The 14,448-nt window shown below is 35.3% G+C and overlaps 1 protein-coding gene across 3 annotated transcripts in view; it reads right to left on the bottom strand.

Moving 5' to 3' along the window:
* LOC133520195 (lachesin-like) overlaps positions 1-14,448 on the bottom strand; it is a 170,124-nt gene that overhangs the window by 77,051 nt on the left and 78,625 nt on the right. The gene's annotated exons all lie outside the window — the stretch shown is intronic.

Genomic DNA, 14,448 nt, shown 5'->3' with positions numbered 1-14,448 from the left:
CCAGACAAGGCCGATCGTTATTTTGTATTTTTCGTATGTTTAAGATGAACTTGCTATTTTCTTTGTAGTCCTAGCGAACATGGTCGCAAAATTTGAACCTTGCACTAATAAAAGTATAATATTTTGAAAGCAGGCAAGCTTAAGAACCGGGCCTTTTTGGCGCGGGTACCTTAGTTTCTATCTTATTTTGATGCCACCCTGAGTCGTGGCAAGCATCTGAGGGCCTACTTTTACACACGAAAATCTTTTTTTTTATCTGCATCTCAATGCAAGAGCGATAGGGAAGCAAAGAACTAAATTTCGGTTTTCGATTTCGAGGTAGGCCCTCTATAACTGCGAGTGAAGAACCTTATGTTACGGCTCCTCGTAGTTGCTCTTCGTTAGCACCAAACAGCGTGAGTCGCCAACGCTGTATGGTACTCACGGTCAAGGTCGTGTCAAAACAAGATGGAAGCTATAACGAAATGTTATAACAGAATAGGCATCATAGTTATACGTGTAGTTGAATATGAATTGGGATTGCTATTGTGGCGTCAATATCGTTTGCGAGATGCATATTTATAGCCAAATTAATTTTTAGTGATATCTGTTACTTACATAGTTTTATAGTTTGACATTTAGCCCAAGCAGTACAGTACCCCTAGTGTAAATATTTTCGACAGCGAAACGTGACGTACGCGTTTGCGTTAAGTGTCATTTTGTATGAGATTTTTGACTTTCCAAAACGTCCCGCTTGGCGCGCTGTTCAAAAACCCATACAAAATGAGACTAAACGCAAATGCGTACGTCACGTTTCAAAATCGAATCTATTTACACTAGGGGTACTGTTCTTTACATAATTCTAGTTTGACATTTAGCCCAAGAATTACACAGTTCTGGTAAAGGTAATTTTTTTTATGTAACAATTTTTTTAATACATCGGCGGCAAACAACCATACTGCCCGCCTGATGGTAAGCAATCAACTCCAGAGGAGTTACATGCACGTTGTCGACCCTAACACTTCGCACCCTTGTGGAGCTCAACGGTGTAAGATATTTACTGAAAAATATACAAACATTTACTTGTGCCAGTAAGGATATAACTATATTTTATTAGAATCATGATATATTCGTTAAGCTATAAACTTAATTCATTGTAAATTATATCCATTGGCCATACTTGCGGTGGCAGCATGGTTCCATTTCTATCACTTGTCACTATACCCGTCACTTTCGCGCTTACATACTTGTTAGAACGTGACAGCCATGCTGACAAATGATAAAGAGCCGACCATCTTAGCCCTACGGGTCCTTAAAACGACTGATGAATTTAAATTGGTACGTATATGTATTTATGTAAGTAATAATTATTTTTTTACCTAAGTTTATTTCTAATGGACTACGTATCAAACACTAAGCGGATTTCATTTTAAGTAACTTATTTCTGTTCTTGAAAAGAAAGAACATAGGTGTTTGCAAACGTAAATAAACACGTTGCTTCTTGCATAGCTACATTTCTCAAATTTGCACCGAGCACCAAGGAAAACGTTTGCATTTCATCTAATCTAGCTTGATTTTGGCCTTTATGTAAATAGTGTACTTGTAGCTGCATCTTCTGGACCAACGTAACAACGTAAATATATCTGCATTTACCACGTATCACGACCGTGTATATCTAACTATACACATGGAGATGCCTTCAAACGCTTTGAGTGCGCAAACAGCGATATAAGCACTCAACCTTTTGACTTTAATTCGGAGAGCAAACAAAGGTATACTTCTTGCTTTGACAAAGTCATAACTGCGTTAAATTCACCCGCAGGGTTAGGACCGTATCGCTGCCGCAGTGCGCCGCCGATACCAGCTGCATATTTTATGTGCCCGGGCGAAGGCATCCCAATCCTTGCGTACTCTTGCGAACTTTGGTTTTAGCTCGTGTGTTTGAGATTACATACTCATATACATTTCAGCGCACTGTAACTAGTTTTTGGTATTTGGAAAAGATGAAGCACTGGCAATGGTTGCTGTGCCGGTGAACAGAATATTCTCTCGTCATACGCGGTCGACCAGACTTCTTCAAACACGAAATTATGCCGTGTTTCTTACGATGCTGGATGATTGACTGGACAGTAGATCTTGGCAGTAATAAATCTCTGGCGATTTGGTTGGTAGATTTTCCACTCTCACTACTGGAAATTATAATTTTCCTGACTTCTTCTATGACTGGTTTTCCGCGGCCCATGTTGCTCTAAATTACTTATAATAATGAAAAAATACTTGGTCAAAAAATTATTTAAAAGAGAAAATCGTCGCTGTCTGGGAGTCTATAACCCCAGAAGAGTGCGAAGAGTTGGTAGCGACGATGCCATTCAGGATCAAGGCTGTTCTTAAGAGTAAAGGCGAGACAACTTAGTGGTAGGCGAACTATTTTGCGTACTCAAGATCGATAGCCGAACTATTATGAGTTGTAGTTGATAGAAGAATTGTATTTTTATATTGCAATACATGAATATTTTTTTGTTGTATTATATAGGAAATAAAGTTGATTAATTTTACACCACTTTTTTTTAATTCTTGCTCATATGCTACTAAAATTACTTACTAGATTTGACTTTGAAAAAAAGTGACTTTCAATTTTAAAAGTAGCCGAACTCTTCTGCATTGGGGCTCGTATCAGCCGGTGACGATAACTAGACAAGTATACGTTAGCGCATGCGCTGATAAAATCAAGAAAATGTATCGCCTTAAATTACCCCCTTTTTCATAAAATTTAGCAACTTGTCAACATAACTTATACACCGTGGGCTGGTAACACCCGACAGATTTTATAGTTGTATTCTTGACCGCATTTAGAGGTTAACATTTCATACAAAGTTTTCTGAAATCTGTCTTGTTTAAGAGGTAATGACAAATCTTGGGAAAATTTGTTTATGTAATAACTTCGTGAAAAACGCCTTTTTGGCTGCGGCCTGGCCTGTCACTATATGACTTGGTTTAGACATGCCTACTGACAGACATTAAAGTTTAAAGGAAACTCGCAATTTTTTCTGTAAATATAAAATAACTTATTCGTTGTAAGGTTTTCGCCAAGATGTAAGAAGAAATAACGTGTCGTATGCAGAAAGCGCAAAAAAAGATTTTTTTTTCGGCTAAAAAGTTTTTTTTTGCCGAATTGGACCAAAACTCATATAACATTATTTTCTTCTTATGACGTGGCTAAAATCTGTCGGGTCTTACCAGCCCACGGTATATAAGCACTAGTAAATGCAGATTAAATTAGTGTACGCTTATCAGTCTACGGAACCGTTATTCATTTGCCGCTGCCCCTAAAATAGCCTACTTAAAATGAAACTAGGTGTAAATGAATGTCAATAGCGGATGCCAATGAATTGTCAAGGAATGTCAAATTGTGTCAAAATGCAAGGAGTGGTGCCGAAGCACCAACAAAAAGATAGCAAAATCTAAGACGAGTGTTTACTGCAATGTAAATGTTGATCTTGTTAATAATTACGGCTATTTTGAGTGGGAAATTGCGATGCGTGTGCAAGACGACGCTGTACTTTTTGGACAAAGTACAGATGCATCGCTTGCACGGAGATGTTGTTTTGGGTCAGATCAAAGTGCACATGCATAGCCGTAAAAAATGTACATCTTTGTACACCAGATTTGTGGATAAACAAGAAATTCGTGCATTTCTCGAAGCACGATTCTCGAACTACCAATGCGTTTCTCGGAATTTACTAAGATATAGGTTGACTAGCAATTGATTTAATTTTTCTTTACTGAACAAAAGAAAATATTTCCTTTCTAACTTGAAATGTCGTTTAATTTTATATATTTTTTCATGACTTGCTATGCTTATCGATAACTCGTGTTTTTACCAAACAAAAGTTCTAGGCGTCCATAGGCAACGGAGACTGCTTACCATCAGGTGAGCCGTATGCTTGTTTGCCACTGACGTAGTATAAAAAATAAGTCTGAGATAACGCAATAGAAACCGACCCTTAATAATCTAAGGATGTAAAGTTATGATAAACTGGGGCATAACTCAGAGATTCCCCACAATAATTTAGCACCTTCTCTGTTAGACTCTTGAGCAGAAATAATTCACGAGATTAGGATTGTTGGTAAAGTTTCCGGTGTTGAATTTAAGAGATAAAATTTTTATTACATTTTATTACAATCTTTTATTTACTTTCACCTGACCGTTGTATGTTAGTAATCAAATCTTGCAAGTTAAATTTGACCCACTTCCCGGTTTCCGATGAAGCTGACAATTTGCATACATATGTAAGTCGGGTGACAATGCAATATTATGGTACGGCAGTATCTGATGATGGAGACAGGAGGTGGCCATTGAAACTCTGTGATAAAACAACGTAACCTACAACAACGTAACGTGTTTGGGGTTTTTAGAATTGTCTCGATGAGTATTAGTTACTTGTGGAAAGAAAAGTACAGTCTGGGACAAAAGCTTGTACCAAAAATGAAATTTTTGCCAAAAACTTATTTAATTCATGCTTTGCCTTTGTTTATTTAATTGCAAAACATTGTGCTATCTTATACCTATCTAAAAAGGTAAGTACATAGTATATGTTTGGTTGTCACTCGGATTAAAATTAAGCCTTGCGTGAGACTTGAACTCACGGATACTCCAGCGCTCTGACAACTAAGCTACCACGACTTCAACCATAGCCAGCGAATCTTTCCACCATTAAAATTAATAAGCGGATTAATAAATTTTTAAGCGGATTAAAATTGTCATGAAGTTGTAAAAGGAATTTGTCTTCTTTATAGAAAAACAGCTTTTTAGTTCTATTATACAGACAACTACCACGTAAAATAGGTAATTTTTTAGATTTTTATCGGTAACTTTAAGAAAAGGTTGAAATACTTAACAAAAATATTCCGATAAGCATAGGCAATATGAATCTAATCAAATCTTCACACGTCTTCACACGTACAGTCACGTCTGAAAATATCGGTACGAAAAATGTGCCAAAATATGTATACATTACCTTAATATATGGGCAATAAAGTCGTGTATACATATTTTTGGCACGTTTTTCTTATCGATATTTTTAGATGTGACCGTACAAGAGGTATTTTTACCATTTTCGGGCATACAACTTATTTTATCTTAAACTAAGTTTTAATATATTAATTATCTTAAACTAAATTTTAATATATATTTAGGTTTACATAGTTATAAAATTCTTCTAAGTTATAGAAGGCTGTCTATTAAAAAGTTTCTTAAGCATCTTTTAAAAGTATTTCCTTCGAGGCTTTTCATTTCGTTAGGCAGATGATGACATTAATAGCAGATATGAACGTACTTTTTTATATATAAAGTGCTAGTTCTCTGAAGTACCATATTGTACATATTTCTTATATATTTCCAATAGATAATTATGCCAAATATAAATTATGCAACGAATATATAAGAGGCAGCTTTAAAGTCGCACCAATCACCCAGAAACTCACCGAAAACCGTCTCAGATGGTACGGACATGTCATAAGAAGAAGTGAGGACCATGTGGTACAGCTTGCACTAGATTTGCCAGAACAAAAGAAAGTAAGAGACCGCCGGTCCCTAACCTGGTGGTCAAAAATACAAAGAGACCTCAAGGAAGTCCATTTGCCTGAAAAAACAACCCAGGATAGATTAGCCTGGCGCAGAAGAGTGAGGAGACCCGACCCCAAATAATGGAAAAAGGGCAGGACGAAGAAGAGATAATTATGCCAAATACTTCCCGACGGGTAGGATAGCACCATACAATTTTTTTTACAAAATAAGACCTATCTATAACTGCCCACCACGCGACCCCAGCCCTCGATGCTCCGGAATCTGGCCGTTACACAGGCATCCGAATAGAACGGACATTTGGAATGCAAATTATCATTCGCTGCTTGCATTATACCTAATTGCTGCACTGAATTTTGGCGAAATATTGTAACTGAATTTTGGAAATATGAATTGACACAGTTATCTCATCTGCGATATATTCTGCTTTAATTTTATATTGGTATATACTTCTGTGTATTGAGTGAAAAATACTACTCGTAATTCCGGTATTTTTATTGCAAGATGACATACAGTCAACCAATTTGAATCCTAGGCCACTATAGAACCTTGTCGCTTTAACTACTCTATACATGACATGCATCACTCAATAAGCACTGTCGTAGAAGACATTATGACATGGTTCTATAGTAGCCTAGGAATCAAATTGGTTGACCGTACACTTCGGTCATCGGTCGGATCACTGTGTAGTAGCCAAATCATAATTTCTTTGCAGTTGGCTGCTTTTTACTACTAAGTGTAAGTATTCACCTTAACAAAACATACTTTTAAGAAAATAAATTCTTACTACTGCTATGAAACTAATTATATATTTTATAATCGTAATAACTTAAGGTATTATTTGAATATCTGACAGAGATGACATATTATGATTATAGGATAAAATATTACCTAAAGATGAAACCTAAAATAAAAAAAGGCTAACCAAGCTCGTCGTTCGTCCGACGTGAATTATAATTCAAAGTTGGCGAACAAATACAAAACTAAACCAAACATTTTTGGTCCCAAATTCAGTAGACCACAAATCGTCAAACCAAGAGCGCAAACAGCGCGTCAGACTATTTGTCCCATCGTCTCTGTTTGCTCTTCTACTTAGGAACTTACACCAATATTTACAATCGTGGAATCAAAATGTCTATCATTAAAATTCGGCGACGTAAACTCTGTAATCCCATACTTAATCAAAGTAAACGGCACGTGAACAAACACGAAAGAAGCATAACTCCGAGCAAGTGAAAAGTTGTTTCTTGCGGAGTCGCGCTAAGCCAAGCTAAGCCTCTTTGCCCCTTTTTATTCCTCCACATACTCGCCAAGCTTGATGTTCTCAGCGCTTATCGAAAGCGCCTCAAAAAATCCAGTATAAAGTATGATCAAGACATCTTTAGGGGATAAAGTCGTGAAAAGTCGTTTTATTCGTAATACAACCACCCAAAAATAAAAATAAATTATTTGTTTCATAAGGAGATAAATTTTTTGTTTAATAATATTGATACTCGAGAAAGCGAAACATTCCAAAATTTTGCCACGATCGTAGCGAGTTGTTTGTAAATGAGCGTTGCGAGGGCTTTAACTTTGCTAACGCGAGTAAAATATTAACTCTAAAACATTACTAATCAAATCCAAATGAAAGCTATTTAATACTTATCATTTAAAATTATAAACTGAAACATAATTCGTATCAGCTACTTAAATGAGGAAACAACTTAAAATTTGTAATAAATTAATTATCAGTTATTGAAAAATAAAGAGAGCCTTTTTGGTTTGGTAAAAAAAATTATATCATAGCCGTTTATACATAGACCAATAAGTACTAGCAATAAAGAGTATGTCAAACCAATATTAATATCCAACAATTAACATATTGAATTCCGCTCGTAATCTGTAGGATGTGAGACAATTAGATAGTGTCAGCTGTGATATTATTTAGTTACCTACTGATATTATCGTGTTGTTGTAAATGTGTCAGTGAGGACAATTAAATGCTTTCCGCATAACTGCCACATTAGGGCTCACACACAACGTCCATAATGTTTATTTAGGGTCACCGTCATCAAAAACGATGAGAAGGACTATATTTAGATGGTTTTTAAAGAAATTGCGCGGTGATTTTCTAGTAGAAAATAACTGAATATTTGAATACCCTTGCCACACACTCGACGTGTGGCGTAAGAAGTACTGTAGCGAGGAAAGTAGGCAGAGAAGTAGCTTAGACGTTAAAAGAATGACTCAATTGAGAACCGTCCGAGTCCGGGTCAAATCGTCCGACACTTCGTTTTCTACGTCGAGGGATCGGTGATCACGAGATTCTTTCTATAGAAAACTGAAGAGTCGAACTGAAGTGAAGTGATGCTTCAAAACGATAGATGGTAGTTCACATGAAGCAAAGTGCTTCGTGAGCTTTGAGAACAGCAGCGCAATTTTAAACTACACGGCTCGTTTAACGACGCGTCTATGATAAGTTTGTTTAAATGTTTGCAAACTTGACAAAAACTAGTCGAATGCGCTGCAATGAAAAGTTTACGGTACGGCGACAACGCTTAATGTTTGTCGTAAAAACCGGCCCAGTTCGCACCGCCGTCGCAAAAACGCAGTAAAAATTTACTTTGCTACAAAGGTTATAAAATTTGCACGCTGTAAACACGGCGTTTGGGATTTCAACGAACAGCTACGACTTTGTAATGTAAGTTGAAATAATATTTAGCGATGCTATTTAAATGTTTCGGACTTTTTTGTAACAATAAGTTTGGAAAGTTTGTAAGCAGTGCCATTTAATTTCGAAGACATATTTTTTCCAGTACACTTTAAATATTAATTACCCATTATATAATTGATCACGATAGAATACCTTAAAGGTCGTAAATCTTCAGGACTTAATTATAACTTAGTTCATCTACAATTTCATGGTGCTAAATCGAATTTGCGAACTAGGTATCTACCTGATCTAGGATGTTCATTGGGGACTAGGCTTCCAAGATAGATAAATAATTATATTAGCAAAATTTGGGAGGTATGAATTTTTAGAAAACAATTTTGACGCCGATAGCAATGACAGTTGTTGTTGCATGTTATTAGACCGTATAATGCACTGTTTTTTTATATTTTTAAATTATATGAACTTTTTAGATTGATTCAGGTTTTTGATAAAATGTGGTTTCAAAGTACCTGATTAACTTCGACAATCATCGCATGGTTATGTAATTACCAAATAACAATTATTTTATTGTTAAAATTTAAATTTGTTTTATGTATTATTAATAATTTCGCTGGAATTGTGAATTGTGTTGCTGATGACCCAAGCTGTGTTCTGGCCTAGTGGGTAGTGATCCCTATGAAGCCGATCGATGATCCCGGGTTCGAATTCCGGTAAGTGCATTTATTTGTGTGATGAACACAGATATTTGTTCCTGAGTCATGGGTGATTTCTATGTATAGAATAGAATAGAATAGAATAATTTTTATTCGTAGACACAAACAAGACACATTAAATTACATGATATAGGTAACAAAAACAAAGGAAGTATAAAGTGCCACGAAATGGCCTCATCTCAGCATGTTGCTGGTGGCTTCCAGCGCTGATCTTCCGATGAGACCATCAAGTGAGAAAAATCACGAAAGGTAACAGACAAGAAGGAAAAAGACATAAAATAATATAGAGTGAACAAATTGAAAAATAGATAAAAGGTATTAGTATAAGTACGTATTTATCTTTATACGTATATATATCGTCGCCAAGTACCCAAAGTACAAGCTTTGCTTAGTTTGGGTCTAGTAGACCGCGGGCCAGGAGCGCGGCTGATACTTTATGAGATGATAGTTTAGATGCTATTTTAAATTTAAAAAACCGTCATCCGGTTGTATCGCGGTGGAAAGACCGTCAGCTGTAAAATGAACATGTAAAAATATGTGCCTTACCACTTTATGTGCGGCAAAGTATGCGTAATGTGTAAATCGCATAATACGTTGATGGCTTTTCAGGCGTTACGCCTGATGAAATGCAAAGTTCATGATTTGTTATTGCTGTCATAAAAAGGTATAGCGCTTATTTTTTACATGTTCATGCGACCAGCTCATGTTCTTACCACCGCGATATAACCGGCTGACAATTTTTTTAAACTAACAATAGCATCTGAACTATCATTGAACAAAGTATCAAACGGAAGGCGATGACAATTTTTTTTTGTTTTACGTGTTTCGGTGGCTGCCATTCCTCAACCCGCCAACGGAGCGGCAGCTGACGTCCACGAGGGTTCATCATACCTAGTTGTTAACCACTACACGAGTTTTCGGCCGGGAGGCGATTGGTCATGGAAATGTGTAAGTGTCTGTGTAAGACTATCCCTAATTTTGTTTATTTTTTATTTATTTATGTATTATTCAGTATTGATCAAAGTAAGGTACCAGTGCAAGAGCGACAGTTAGTATTTATGTATATATTATCTAGGTAAATCGCCGAGGATGAGTGCCCAATATCACAAGCTTAGATTACTTGGAGACTCTTGCTTAATGTGGGGTTTTACACTACATCTCGACCATCTTGATCAATAGTGGCAGCTCTCTAATTAGAGTTCACTAGACAGACCACTTGACTCAAGAACTTACAGATGAATTATCTGTCATGGCTGTCGTCTCAAGTATTTAGATATTCGAGTTCGTCTAAGTTAACTTTCAACAACTCGAACAGGGTCTTATTATATGGCAACTAGCAACTTTCAGTGTTTAACAGGTTTTTAGAGAATTATACGTTCTTATACTATTACACTTATTTCACTATATACTTCCTGTCCTTGCTCGAGACGATATAACAAGCTCAGTCTTGTTGTTTGAAGTCCGATTTTTTTAATTTCGAGTATCCCTTCAAAATATCTACCTACGCAAAATTCAATTGCGTGTATTTCAAAAATATCCATTCGCCTTTTTCACAGATTTTCGAGTGACGAAATCAAGCGCTCAAAATTCAAAAATCGGCTCCCAGAACAAAGTGTGGTAGTGTCATTATAAACATCATATTTTCATAATTTGACATTAATGATGACATAATCACACTTTGTCATTGCAAATTCCACGCAGAGTTAGCGTGGTCCGACTCCAATGACTTATTGAAATTGTATTAGGTTAATAAATATACAATTATACAGGGTGGAAAAAAATCATGGGTCTTGGTGGAAAAGTGCCTTAAAACCTTCAGCTAGCTCAATTTACTTAAAGGAAAAATACTTTTATTTTTAAAAAGAAACTAAACAGCATTTAACATTTTTTTAACAATTTGCTAGTCTAAAAATATTATTGTGTACTAAATATTCGATTTTATGGATATTTTGTATGACAACCGAGTGTAAAACCTAATGTTTCTTGGAAACATTTTACCATCAACTTTAACTGTATCGTCCAGCGGAATAAAATAGCGAGTACATATTTTTTTGGAATTCTTAGTCGGTTCGATTCCCGGGCCAGACAAGCGATTTAAAAAAATGAATGTAGTATTGTTTCTTTGTAAAATAAAATAAGCAAAACTGCATTCCTTTAAGTAAAATGAACATAAGATATTAAGGCAGAACCCATTATTTTTTCCATCTGTATAGTAACAAAAAGGCCCAAAGTTCCCAACTTGGAGGGCGAGACAATGCAATAGAGGAATACTCTCATTACTTTTGGATAAACGCAATTAATAGAATTCCTTCATATTGATTTAAAAGTATATGATATATGATAAATAAAACTTACGATGTTGGTCCGAAGTACAGTAGGTCTGCTTTTCGTGGCAGCTTCCGATACGCCGCCACGAAGTGTTGGAATAATCTGCCACCACCTATTAGAAACTGAACGTCCATTTTAAAGATAAGATTAAAAAGTATTTAATTGATCTTCAAACTTCCGATACATAAGCTTACGTACTGCGCTATATGTTATTATTATCATATAGGTACTTTTTTAGTTATTAAGTTTGCTTCATGTTCACAAACACGTTTCTACTTTTACTCTCTACCTAATGGTTTAAAGCACAGATTATGTAATGTTTTTATCTCATTATAGTTCAATAATAATAATTGGATAATCAATCTAGAATAAATTAAAATAATGTGTATTATAAAACATGATAAATTGATAATTGATAAAAAAAATATATAGTTCAAACTCACTTTCTCACACACTCTAGCTTAGTTTAGTTATGTTTTATTTTATTGTGTTTTTCTGTCTTTTTTTTTTTCTCTTTGGTTGCCCTGAAAATCTGCGCCTAAGCCTAATGACAAAGGATCTTAGTCGTTGGCATATGTTGAGCTGCATCCATTTTGATGTAAGATTTTTCTTGAATAAGATGTATTGTTTGTATAGGATAAGTTTCATGTACACCAAATAAACTATTTCTATTTCTTGTTCTTAGATAGTTACAGTGATTCCACAAATAGTCCCCATGCATTTTTTCCCTTTAACAAAAACACCAATCTTATTTAAATTGTCATATCCATCTGTAGGCCGATATCACTTAGTAAAAAGGAACGTAATCCGGTTACACAGTAAATCTCACTCGGGCCGCTGAGGCAAATTTGATAACGGGTCGGGTCACCTCGGACCCTTGGCGCTTATAATGCCATCTTTATTTCCCTTCGCATTCAATCGATTTCGAATTATGCTGTGTAACTTCTTTATAATGTTGGTTTTCGGGTTACAGCTTAGGTTTTACAAATAAAGTGAGACTAACATTAGAATTATATTTGGATTTCGGGTTCGAATCCCGCCTCGTACCAATGAGTTTTGCGGAACTAAATTATGTACGAAATATCATTTGATATTTACCAGTCGCTTTTGGGTGAAGAAAAACATCGTGAGGAAACCGAATTAATCCCAATAAGGCCTTGTGTACCCTCGGTTGGAAGGTCAGATGGCAGTCGTTTTGGAAAAAAACTAGTGCCTAAGCCAATTCTTGGGATTAGTTGCAAAGCGGACCCCAGGCTCTCATGAACCGTGGCAAAATGCAACGCGAGGAAGAAGTTCTATTGTAACTTATTAACATATTTTATTGATTGTTTATTCAATATGTTGGGTAAAATAAAAGGTAGGTATGTATTTCAAATATATTAATTTAATTGACTCATGTATTACGTACAGTCAGCATCATAAGTAGCGGATGAAACAACGCGCCAAAAGTATCTGATATTCCGGATAACTTTTCCAAATATAGATAAATTTCTAAAATTCACGCTCAAAAGTATATCTTTTACAGTCTTAGTTGTTCTATATTAAAGACATCACTTTTTGTTAAGCTGTTACGGAATGGTAGATACTTATGAAACGTTATTAGATCCGCTACTTTTGATGCTGACTGTACAACAAAGGAACACAAACAGTCGGTTATCATTCTCATATCGAATAAAGAATTATTATATACCTACTTAAAACTATTAAACTTAAAATATCTATATCCAAATAATAAATGCTAAAAAGGGTTTCATAAATTACTTTTTAAGTTGGCAATTTTATCAAGCACCTTTTGTGTAAAGCCAAACGATAAAAAAAACTTTTGAATACACCCTGTAGGCCTCTTCAAGCTTTACAAGCAGGTATTATATAATAATTTAACAAGCCTCTAACATTAAAACGTCCAGCAACTATTTACGTTTTCTTGGCTCTTTAAGAGGTCGTATCTAGAAACGGCGTCGTAAAATATTTTAATTAATTAGGGTTCCTACTCATGAATAAGTTAATTGTAACAATGCACCCCTTCTCCCCCTTTAATTACAGCAGGTAAGAACGTGCGGTTAATTAATAACTCAATCAAACTTAGTGCTTCGAGAAAACCGTGTGGATGTGGGTTGGCCGAATGTGTTTTGAAAATGTAATTGTAGAAGCATTGCTTTGTGTACTTATATGTTTTCGTGTTATGTGTTATTTGCAGACATAGGAATCCGCGGGGCAAAATTGTTTGAAAAGTAGGGAGTTCCTGTATCGATAAACTCAACTATCGATGCTAGTTCTATATACTAGTGATCACTCAAGGGTTTGCTTGTAAATATATGTTTATTTTTCAGCCGATTTTCATAAAACATGTTGATCAGTTTCGATATGTATATAATGTGTAAATACGGGCGATAAATTAAACCAGATATATAATTTATCCGTACGTTTATTTCTGTATATTCGTGATTTAATGCAGTTGCTTCCATAAATACATCTGATCCTCGCCAAAAACCGGACGACGTGACATCATATAAAAATAAGCAGAGGGCGGAATTTTCATGGCAAAAATACGTCAAGGGAGTGGGATGTTAAATTTTATCGACTTTTCCAGCGATAAGTTTAATCTCCTTCTGTATCACTGACTTTTAACATAAACGTCTTTGATTAAAAAAATAATCTATATGCAGGCTGATAATTTGGAGAAAATTATGACTATTAATATAGTACTATTTACAGAGAAGACAAGGAAAACGTACTTAGCGCAGACTTAGATTAGGATAGGTACTGTTTTTTAAGATGAAAATTAATTCACAGGTGTTTTGAATACTAACAAGGAAAGGTACCCAACTGTCCAGTTCCGATTTGATTTATATTTATATATGTTATAAAATAACGGACACGTATTTTGTTTTAGCTGCCCAAACTCAACCTATTGGGAGAAATTGTCCTCCAAAGTACTAAAAAGTTACTAAATCTTCTAATTCCTATAGAAAGTGACGCTCAAGCAACTTGCTAGTTAATGGCTGGTTTGAGTATATGTTTGAGAACAGGAAAAAATAATGTACACGTGTTTTGTTATATCTGCTTAAACTGAAGTTTTCCTAAAAAAACACCCGTCTTTATGTGTAACTTTAGCGATAAAGATATTATAAAACTTCGAATGTCGATTTTTTTAGGAAAAAATGAGTTTTAGCCGATATAACAAAACACGT

The sequence above is a fragment of the Cydia pomonella genome, chromosome 7 (assembly GCF_033807575.1).
Source record: "Cydia pomonella isolate Wapato2018A chromosome 7, ilCydPomo1, whole genome shotgun sequence".
NCBI classification, from domain to species: domain Eukaryota; kingdom Metazoa; phylum Arthropoda; class Insecta; order Lepidoptera; family Tortricidae; genus Cydia; species Cydia pomonella.
The sequence above is the reverse complement of the archived record's forward strand: the minus strand, read 5'-3'. Positions and strand labels throughout refer to the sequence as shown.